This window comes from Elaeis guineensis, chromosome 8 (assembly GCF_000442705.2).
Source record: "Elaeis guineensis isolate ETL-2024a chromosome 8, EG11, whole genome shotgun sequence".
In the NCBI taxonomy this organism is placed as follows: domain Eukaryota; kingdom Viridiplantae; phylum Streptophyta; class Magnoliopsida; order Arecales; family Arecaceae; genus Elaeis; species Elaeis guineensis.
Window position 1 is genome coordinate 27,177,995 of NC_026000.2, and position 10,334 is coordinate 27,188,328.

Sequence of the window (10,334 nt, forward strand, 5' to 3'; positions counted from 1 at the left end):
TCCATCAGGAATTGCAGGTAATTGAACTCAACAAAGTGGAGGCAAGGAATCATGATAATAAAATCTCTTATGCCTTAAGGGAGCTAACTTGAGGCAGCCTTCCCAGCCAACAAAGGCCTCTATTTCCTGATAAAACTAGAGTTCAACAATTCTTGTAGAAGAATTAATACGTCCATGTCCCTATGACCATGTAATGGGAGAATAAATTAAATTATGCCTTGGAAAAATCATTTAGTAAAGAGAAAAAAGGCAACTAAAAGTCATACTACATCATAAGTCATTGAACTTTTTATGAACAATGACTGGAAAAATTAATTGCATTATATTAATGTATCAAAAAGATGCCAGTACTGTACAAGGCAGTTGTACACTTTCTAAATTAATTTTGTATTAGGGAATTACCCATTTGCTTGTAACTTGTGGCAAAGAGTTGTACTTCTATTCAAGATCCTTCACAGCATCCTGTACCACAATTAATAAAATAAATATCAGAAATGCAAGAATGCAGACATTCAGAATTTTCAGGAAGCATAATTTAAATTCTCAACCACTTCAATTATATCCTATAACCCTTCTAAGTCATATAATGAAAGTTCTCTAATCCAAGCTTTATTCTAATTTGCTTGCAAAATACAAGCACAACATATGGTAACATATATAACCGTTATTATTCGCACTAATTTTCAATTTCACCCAAATCTTCACTCTCCTAAACTACAAATTGGCAATTACATGCATGACAATTAGTCAGTAAGACAGGTGTGAGTATGGTCATACCTTCGCAAGCCGAGTAACATAGGCTGCAGCAATGGCTGTAAATAACAAGCCTAGCCCAAGAGTCACCAATTGGCCGTTCCTCCTGGTAAGCCCACCTCTGACTCTTCTTGCTACAAGGGCAAGGGAACAAAAATCATGGTCAGACAGCAAGCTCCCCTCTCAAATGTATAGGTTTAAGAAATGAAGATCCATGCAAAAAGGAATGAAAATCCAAGCAAAAGATAACAGGATCTATCAACAAGTAAAGAATGGCAAAAAGAGTCAGGTTTTCATGAGAATGCAGATGGTTCCTGATCAGAATAACTGACATACCATAACCTTTGCATCCTGGCAACATGTGAATTATTGCAGCTTAACTGCTATTCATAGAATTGAAGAACGCAGGTCTCTCTCTCTCTCTCTCTCCCATCCACACACAAACGTATATGTGCGTATATATACATAGACATATGCATCCATACACGCACACAATATAGAGAGAGAGAAATACATACATATACATACATGTATATATGTATATATATGTACACCAATAATTTCTGTCTGGAAGCGATATGAGCCCTAGAATATAATAGAACAAATCCAAGCCATCCATTAAAATAGATTAAATATAGAGCTCATAGCCTAACCCAGCCTGTGCTGTTATGTTGAAAACTTCTTAGCCAGGTTGGAGCAAAGGAATTATTGGAATCTGAATCCAACATGCACACAAAAGAGAGAAGAAAAACACCCTATCTTCTATGGGAACTAAACCACTTTTTATGTACAGTTGAGAACCAATTAAGATGAAAAAGATTTATTTTTACTTCAATTGTAATACCAAATTCAAAGGGAAAAAGAGCTCAGAAGCTAGGATTCTCTCCTTCTACCAACCCAATTTGATAGTGACTCTCCATATCTCATGCCAAACTTCATCAATTGGGGAACCATCCAAATTAATTCAGTGCTAGCAAAGACTCCTATCAATGATTCCTATGTTAAATATACTCATTACTTTTACATGAATTTTTTGCCATCATAGTTGAAGCACCACTACAAAGAGGCAGTGGATCCACTTGATTTGATTCAGTCTTGTTAGAGCTTTCAGCCATTAGATAAGATCATCCAAACCATCTATTCACGTGCCTATTGATCCAATGGTTTAGTTGTTCACAGTAGAGTCCAAAGAAAGAAAAAGGTCTCATGCACGATCTCATTCCCAACCCATCATATTCAGTTCTCTTTCACCAATATGATTTCTCTACTTCTCATGCCACTGAATGAAATGAATGCCATTGGATGAAATAGGTGCTCATAAATATATTAATCTTTTAAAGTTTGATCAAGAGTTTGGACATCTTATTTGAGAGGACTATCTAATGCACATGGTTTAAGGTTTGATTGACTAATATATGCTCTGAGATTAACTAAGATCTTAGTTTATCTCCATATGAGATGGAAGTCCTGAAAAAAAAGAAAAAAGAAAAAACTATAATGCCAACTAGAGAAAACAATTTAGGTATTAGTATTTGGCCAGTGTAGTGAAAGCTACCTATTCTATACATTGCTGAAACACTTTGTTGATTAACAAATCAATCATATGATCACTAACAAAAACCTAATAATGGTGAAGATAAGTTTGAAGCATGCACACAGTAAAGTTGCACCCCACCCCTCTTCATTAGAGGTGGTTCTGGACTGTCTGGTTCAAGCCTCCAGAGGCATTCTTAATTGTAGGACATAGTAACTCTTGCTATAATTTCTTGAGAAATGATTGGCAGCAGTCCATTACTTTTTAAGAAGAAGAAGAAGAAGATGATGAAGATTGAACCATGTAGATACATTCTCAGGAGCACAAATAATGAGCTTGGTAGTTTTTTCCCCTTTTTGTGATGTAAAGGATGAAAGATCAAGCAGCAATTCATAAGCATGAATTGGATATTGACATCAAAAATTTGTACTTGGTTGGATAAGGAATATTACTCATATAGAAACTTTGGTGCCAACATATTAACAAAATCTCAATTAATTTAGTTCTCTTTCACTGAACTTCTCCTGTGTTTAAACAAACTGTTGATAAATATATGAAAACAGAAAGTGATTTTAGTTGAATGATTGAAGTCAGATTTGTAAATTTTAAACCATTTTTTCCCAATCAATCTTTTACAATTTGCAGCGTTAACAAGTTTCTATTCTTCATCTGTGTGCATTCCTCTGCTGTGAAGTTGGATAACCAACTACTTCCATGGCCACACATAAAGAACAAGACCAAGTGCTTAAAAGTACTAGAAAAAGAACAAAAGACAGATCAAAGTCACAGTAAAATATTACAGATGTGTTAACAGAAAAGGATGATGGTTGACACATCTACCCTAAAGAGGCTATGATCGTAAGCAGGCTTACAACTTAATCAAAATGCCATATTCAAATATTACTGAAGCATACATAAGTCCACTTAACAGAAAGAAGCCTTCAAAAAACTTACAATGATTGCTCGCCCCAATGCTCCTGCACTTACATAAGCCCATGTTCCTGGAAGCATCCCCAACCAACTGCATATCAAGTCATATTAATTTATCAGCTATTGATAGAATCAAAACTGTAGAGCATGGAAAAAAAAAATCAAAATTCTTGATTCTAATCTGTTTAACAAAATAGTGATTCACAATGGCAATAACTAACTAAGGTAAATTAATTGAAAGAGCAACAACCAAAACTTTTAACATTAGTGCAATCATATACAATGATAGATCTGATATTCTCATCATACAAGCAAGAAGAAATAAAAAGTTCCATTTCAGTTATATCACATTCAAATAAGGCAAATTCAACCTGTCACAAGATAGCTACATTTAGTCACACCATACATTCATAATTACCATAACTAGGTGAATCCATTGCATATTCATTTATCTTTCACAAAGTGGGTGCATATTCAGATGCAATGATTCACCCTTTACTCTCCATGTTCAGCAAAAAAATGAACCTTATATACTTCCCGAAATTGTGAAAGGCCTGATATATTTCATTTCCAGTCCAGTATCTCCTTCAGCAAAAGAGAATGCAACTTGAGAATTTGACCCTATGTTGGAATATACTTGCCTAATGACATATTCAATATTGATATTCTCCTTTAGATTAACATAACCTACTGCATGCTTGCATAACCTCAAGTGTGATGAGATATAGAGGAACTTGTTTCCTTTGTGTAACAGTCAAGGTTTTCTATAGCTTTAGCATTGTTCTTCTTCCATCTAAGAAAGTAACGCAGAAAGAAAGGTGGGGCTGGATTATGGAGAGGAAGGGAAATACTGTGGGTTCTGCACATCTATCAACATGTATTATAAGTTGTTGTGTATGTTTGTTTTTTTACAAATACCTTAAACAAGGCAGCCTCTTTTGTTTCTCTCATATTATCACTATCTCCACTACTTTCTAACTCTCCAATTTTTCTCTCAAATTTGTAGTGTGAGTTTGAATTTGAGTACTTAACATTTCCTTCTGTCTCTATGGTTGATAAATATAGAACCAATCAGCAGTTAGCATGACAACAATATTGAAAATTATCAACTGACCTGCCTAACACATAAGGCACAAACTTCACCGATGTCAAACCATATAGATAGTTTCCAAGAGAAAATGGGAGCAAAGGACTCAAGCGTAGGAGTGTAACAACTCTGAAGCCATTCTCTCCTATTGCCTTATCAATTGCCAAAAACTTTTTGTTTCCTTCAACCAATTTGAGAATACGTTCACGGGCAAAATATCTAGCAATAAGAAAGGCCACTGATGCAGCCATCTAGCAAAGTCAAAAAAACCATTGTGAGAATCCTCAGCAAATCACTTTTAATTTCATTTGAGCCATCATGAAAAACATTCTCAAAAGCAACTTACCGTCCCACTGATTGAAACAATGATGGTCCCTGTGACACTTCCAAATAAAAGTCCCGCCGACATAGTTAATGGGATTGCTGGAATTGCAAGAATCTAGAACAAGATGAGCAGTTCATGTAAGTACCAGTGGGTAAAGGATGCCAAGGAATATATAAGGCAAAATATGATCCCCCACCCCTCCTTCATCTGCTTCCACAATTCCTAAAGAAAGTTTCATAGCTATGCAGTGGAGAAGAAAGTTATAAATTTAAACAATTAATAATTATAACGCATATAATAAGACTTATTTCCCCTGCAGAACTGCGAAATGCATATTGGGAAAACACATCAGGAAATCTCTTTTTTTTTTCAAAAAAAGAAGAAGGATTAGTAGTTGCAGCCTTACCTACACCCAAACCTACCCATTAAATCCTTCTTCCATGATATATTCATGATTCCATCATTTCTATAGTCCTTAGTGATTTATAGATCGACTGAATGATAGCTGGTAGCAACACAGTTAGCCTATGGTAATGCAAATGGGCTTAAGCAAAATTTGATTGTCTAAGAACTCAAGGAAAAATGATGATCCACCTATTTAAATTTTCTAAGTTTCAAGAAAACAGACGTGCAGTCTCATATTAACTAGCTCCACTTGTTTCTAATCCTGGCTCATAAAACAGACTCAACCTGCTAACAGTACCAATAACCATAACTGACAACCTTCAGCTCATTTACTTAAGCTTGGACTTGTGGATTCATTATCAATCATTCAGATGATAAAATAGAGCCCAATTTTCTTGAAGACCTCAGATATCAGTACTTAAGTATCAATGCAGCATCAAATAGATGCATCTTTCTATATAGAATGGTCCAAGAAAACCTAGTGAAAAAACACTTGTAGAAAAAGGTAAACTAAATGACATGTGAATCGATGCCTAACTAGTTGTTTTAAATACATGAAGCATCTTCTATGGACTAGTGATTGAATAATTATAGAATATCATAAGCATAAATAGATTGTTACAACTAAAGAGTAGGGCTCTGTCAATATTATTCTACCAATATTGTCATCTAAATTGCCCAAATAAAAGCCAGTGAGACGCTTTCCACTTTCCTACATCCAACTAATACAATATTGTTAATATAACTGAATATTAGCTGTAAAATTACATTGTTATACAACTAAGTCTTATATAATCACAAAGAAAATCAATACAATAAAAGAGAAACACAAGACAGAAGAAAGCAAGATGAATAGAAAATGGATAGTGATTTTGTGTTAAAGAGCCCACTTAACTTGTTGGATTGATGCATGCCCTACAAGTCATTTGTCTTTTTTTCTGACATTTTTATATTCAATATGTTATAAATGTTTCTGATCAACACACTCAATGTAAGTTTTGGGTCTGTAAGCCAGAAAAGAATACATGGCTGTCATTGTAAGCATGCCCAAGTGCTTAGCCTTGCACTTATCATGAGGATTAAGCGATCTAAATATGTCAAATCCATTTAGAACTATGGGTCAAGTTGGTGATTGAAGTCACATGGCTGCCAGAATATACAATATCTAATGAGATTAGAACAACATTAATCCTCAAACTACGAAAATAGGGACTTTGCAGTAGCACATGGGTGTTTCTCATGTTGAACAGCTCAATATTGTGATTCATTGTCAGAGTCAGATTCAGATACCATATGTTTAACATGCAAGTGGTCCCTTGAAGTGAGGGAACAACCACTTTTTACAATTTAGGATCAATAACTTTGGGGCCAAACACTTGTCCAAGAACACAAGCCATAGTCTAACCGGTCAGAAGCTAATTGTGTCTCGAAATCATCCATGGGTGAGGACTAGGTTGTGCAACAAGGAAAGCATCTATCCAATATTGGCTAGAGACAAGATCAGACAAATAAACCTGGACCTAAGTATAGCCATGTTTGCTTTATCAAGTTTTATGGTATTATCATTAATTTTTCAAATTAATCATTTGTGAGTTTTGTGTGCAACAATTTCATTTTGGATAGTTTTGGATTTGATCCAGATCATGATGGCCATGATGCATAATGGTTAAGGGTTAGATAGTGATCAATTATCACCATGCCATTTAAGAACAAAAGTGGATAGTCGAACTGACATAAATGTTGGATATGATGGGAGAGCTTTTCAGCAAGGTCCTAATAATAATTATACATGTTTTTATAATTTACTTTTTGATCTGGAGTTGTTCATCAGTGTCCATGATTTCAAGTGCCAGACAGCATGTACCATTACACGTATTCAAAGCTTGGTGTAGGTTCACTTACTACCTAGTGAGCCTCTTTTTTTTTTTTTTTTGATACAAGCGGACACTTACACCATTCTAGTGTGCGACCTATTGAGCCTTCTTACTAAAACGTTATTAAACAAAAAGGGCTTGTTCGAATTTTTTTATTACTTTTATGGTTTAAGCGCAACGCAATGCATGCCGGCACACTGTGCCACTGGAACTTAATTCCATGGGCATGCCCATGGCCAACCTATCTATGAGATAGAATAAGATGGATGAAAACCTCAAATAATCTAGATGCTTATCTCTCTTCCTATCTAGCTTATCTCTCTCCCTCTTTATCTTCATCTCTCTTGGGTTCTTTTTTTGGTCACATCTCTGTTGGCTTATTTGTGGATCAAAAAGTAGCTAGGGTGGCTGGTCGCACCCTTATAAGATTAGTGGCTGGTCCACCCTAGTGTGGATGCTCCTATTCTCCTCCTATGGGAGAAAACAGAAGAAAAATAGGACTAGAGGGAGGGCAGACAGGCGCACACACACACACAGAGAGAGAGAGAGAGAGAGAGAGGAGAGAGAGAGAGAGTGTCATTGGGAAGGCTTTGGGAAGCCTAGGAGCTTCATTTCAAGTACCCAAAGATCTTCAACTCCAATCATTTATGTAATTATTTATAATATCTAATCTGACTTTTGCATGACATTATCTGCCTCTTTATTTGCTGATGATTATCCAACATGACCGATCCTTTTGTTGCTGTGCTTACTCAAAGTACCACCATTGCTATCACATCAAGACACCCTTCTCTAATATGATAGCTATTATTTTTTTACAGCCTGAGGCTAGAAGTTGTGTATATCATACTTGAGTTTGACAACTCTGATGCATGATTACAAAAGATAATCTTAAGTTCTGTATTGCCTAGTCTAAAATCTGGGATGTGATAAGGGCATGCACATGGATCTAATTAGCAATTCAGACTATGTAGATCTCGGAGTTTTTTTCCTTTTTTGCCCAAAATCCCTATTTGCACAAAACCTCTTCTCACTACAGAAGTCAGTCATCTTTATGCAAGAAAAAATGACCACCAGTTTTCCAAGAGCATCAGCTGGGACACAGTTGAAGGAAAAAGAAAAAAATAAAGAAATGCTGAAACATTACACCTCCCGACAAAAGGCAGCATCCATAACATACTCTTGCAAAATTCTAGGTTTTTGCAGCAGGACACTGCAAGTTTTCAATGCAATGTGTTGGAATACTCCACACAAAGTCAGATGAGGGCTCGCTTATTTTAAAAATAAGAAAAAAGACAAGAGGCTGAAACAATAACGTGGACCTAGGAACACCATGTGATTGTAGGCCTACCTAAGAAAATCTTACAAGAACATTATGATGTCACACACCTCCCTGGAACTTCTGATCATGTAGTTTGATCACTAAAATTTAGAAACATGTGTTTACATGCTGCTAAATCTTACCTCCAATCCAGCATAAACAAGCACAAATAAGGCATATCCAACAGGGCCATAACCTGATCATAGAAAGCATGAAAATGTTCCAGCATTAAAACCAAGTCAATATTATTTAATACAACACAGAGTTGAATACAGAACCTATTGAAAAAGAAACAAAGACCGTAAGTCACGCTTCTTGTTGGATAGAATGATGCTGTGATAATCAGTTCGACGTAGTAGAAGCATGTTATACAATAACATACAATCGAATCCTTGTTCACTGACATGCATCTTGAGTAGTCTCATAGTGATTATCTGATCATGATCATCATTTTTTATTACATTCTAAGTGACTTCGGTTTGTAACAACGTATACGTTACTACAATCACCTGTATGATCATTGCTGGATTATATATTCAAGTTCACGACTATTTAAATTGATTCTTAGACTAGAACTACCAGATATAAATTTTTCCTATTGATGGAAATCTGTCCATAGGCACTTTGTCAGCTCACCCTCAAATTGGAACCATCTAAAAAACTCGAGTTTCAGAATGAACCCATAACACAATAGACACACAAACTTCCGCCAGAATCACACCCAAGGCAGTAGAACTCCCAAAAATGATATCCAAAACCACGAAATTCGACCAAAACCACAAACAAAACACGAAAGTCCTAATCGAAACTTTCACAGAATCATCAAATTCAATCAAAATAGCCTCAAAAAAGCCAACTTGAAAGCAAAGAAAAGAAAAAGAGATGGAGGGAGTAAGTGACCTTCGATGAAATCCGAGAACTGGGTGAGAAAAGCATTGATCTGATCCTTGTAGACGTACCCCACCGTCCCGAACCCTCCAATGACCCCAACCAGCAGAAGCCCCGCGAGAAGCGTGCCCTTCACGGCGGTCTCTCCCCCCAACTCCCCCTCGCCGTCATCCGAGACGGACCCATCGTCCCTCCTCTTCCGTCCGTCAAACTTGAGGTTCTGGGGGACGTTAGAGGCCTTGCGAAGAGTGGCCTTCTTCGTCTCCCGGAGGGATGAGAGGGGCCGGAAGGCTGGGGAGCGGCGGGGCGGAGAAGGGAGAGGGAGGAGAAGGGGGAAGGGAAGGAGGAGAGGAGGTGGTGGGGGGAGAGGAGAGGGAAGAGGGGGAGAGCGTGGAGAGGCATGGCCTCATGGAGCGCATCATAGGACGATATAGTGGGAGCTCATAGGCCTGCAGTTTAGGAAAGAGTGCGGAGAGAGAGAGAGAGAGAGGGAGTGGGAAGGGGGACGTGAGGATGGTTGAGTGGGGAGATCAGCCCGGTGATGAGAAGGCAGTGGGAGAACAAGGTTTGTCCAAGTGGCAACATCTCGATCAGAAAAACACTCCATACGAAGTGTGTAGGTTGACGTTTTGTGACCTGGTCAACGGCAATGAAGTCGGCGTCGCAAAAGAAGAGTATCCTTGTGTGGTTATAATGCACATGGCTGATAAGTTATTTTAAAAATATTAAAATTCATTTATTATTATTATTTTCAAAATTATTTGGATTTTGAAGAAAGCGTGGTGTAAACATTTTCCCTTGTTTTTGCTCGAAAATCATTCATCCTTGGAGTGCTCGAAAATCATTCGTCCTTGGTTGTAGTCAGAGGTCTTTTGACTCGGATGGATTGGAGACTCCGATCTTGGTGAGGTATTGTCTACTTTAACTCCCCCAGATCTCGAGTTTCTTTGAGCAGATCCAGACCGGGGGGTGTCAGGATTTTACCCTTTAAAAAGGCATCTCAACAAGGAGAGAAGAGCTCAGCTATATAAGTTAGCGCTATTGTTGGTTGTGGTCAGAGATCTTTTGACTCAGATAGATTGGAGACTCCGATCTTCATGAGATATTGTCTGCTTTAGCTCTCCTAGATCTCGAATGTCTTTGGGCGGACCGGAACCTGGGGCGTCAGAACTTTACCTTTTAGAAAGGCATCTCAACAGGGAGAGAAGAGCTCAGCT

The 10,334-nt window shown here is 37.4% G+C and overlaps 1 pseudogene; it reads right to left on the minus strand.

Moving 5' to 3' along the window:
- Positions 1 to 423: 423 nt before the first annotated feature.
- LOC140851101 (uncharacterized) lies at positions 424 to 9,554 on the minus strand (annotated as a pseudogene).
- Between the last annotated feature and the right edge of the window lie 780 nt (positions 9,555 to 10,334).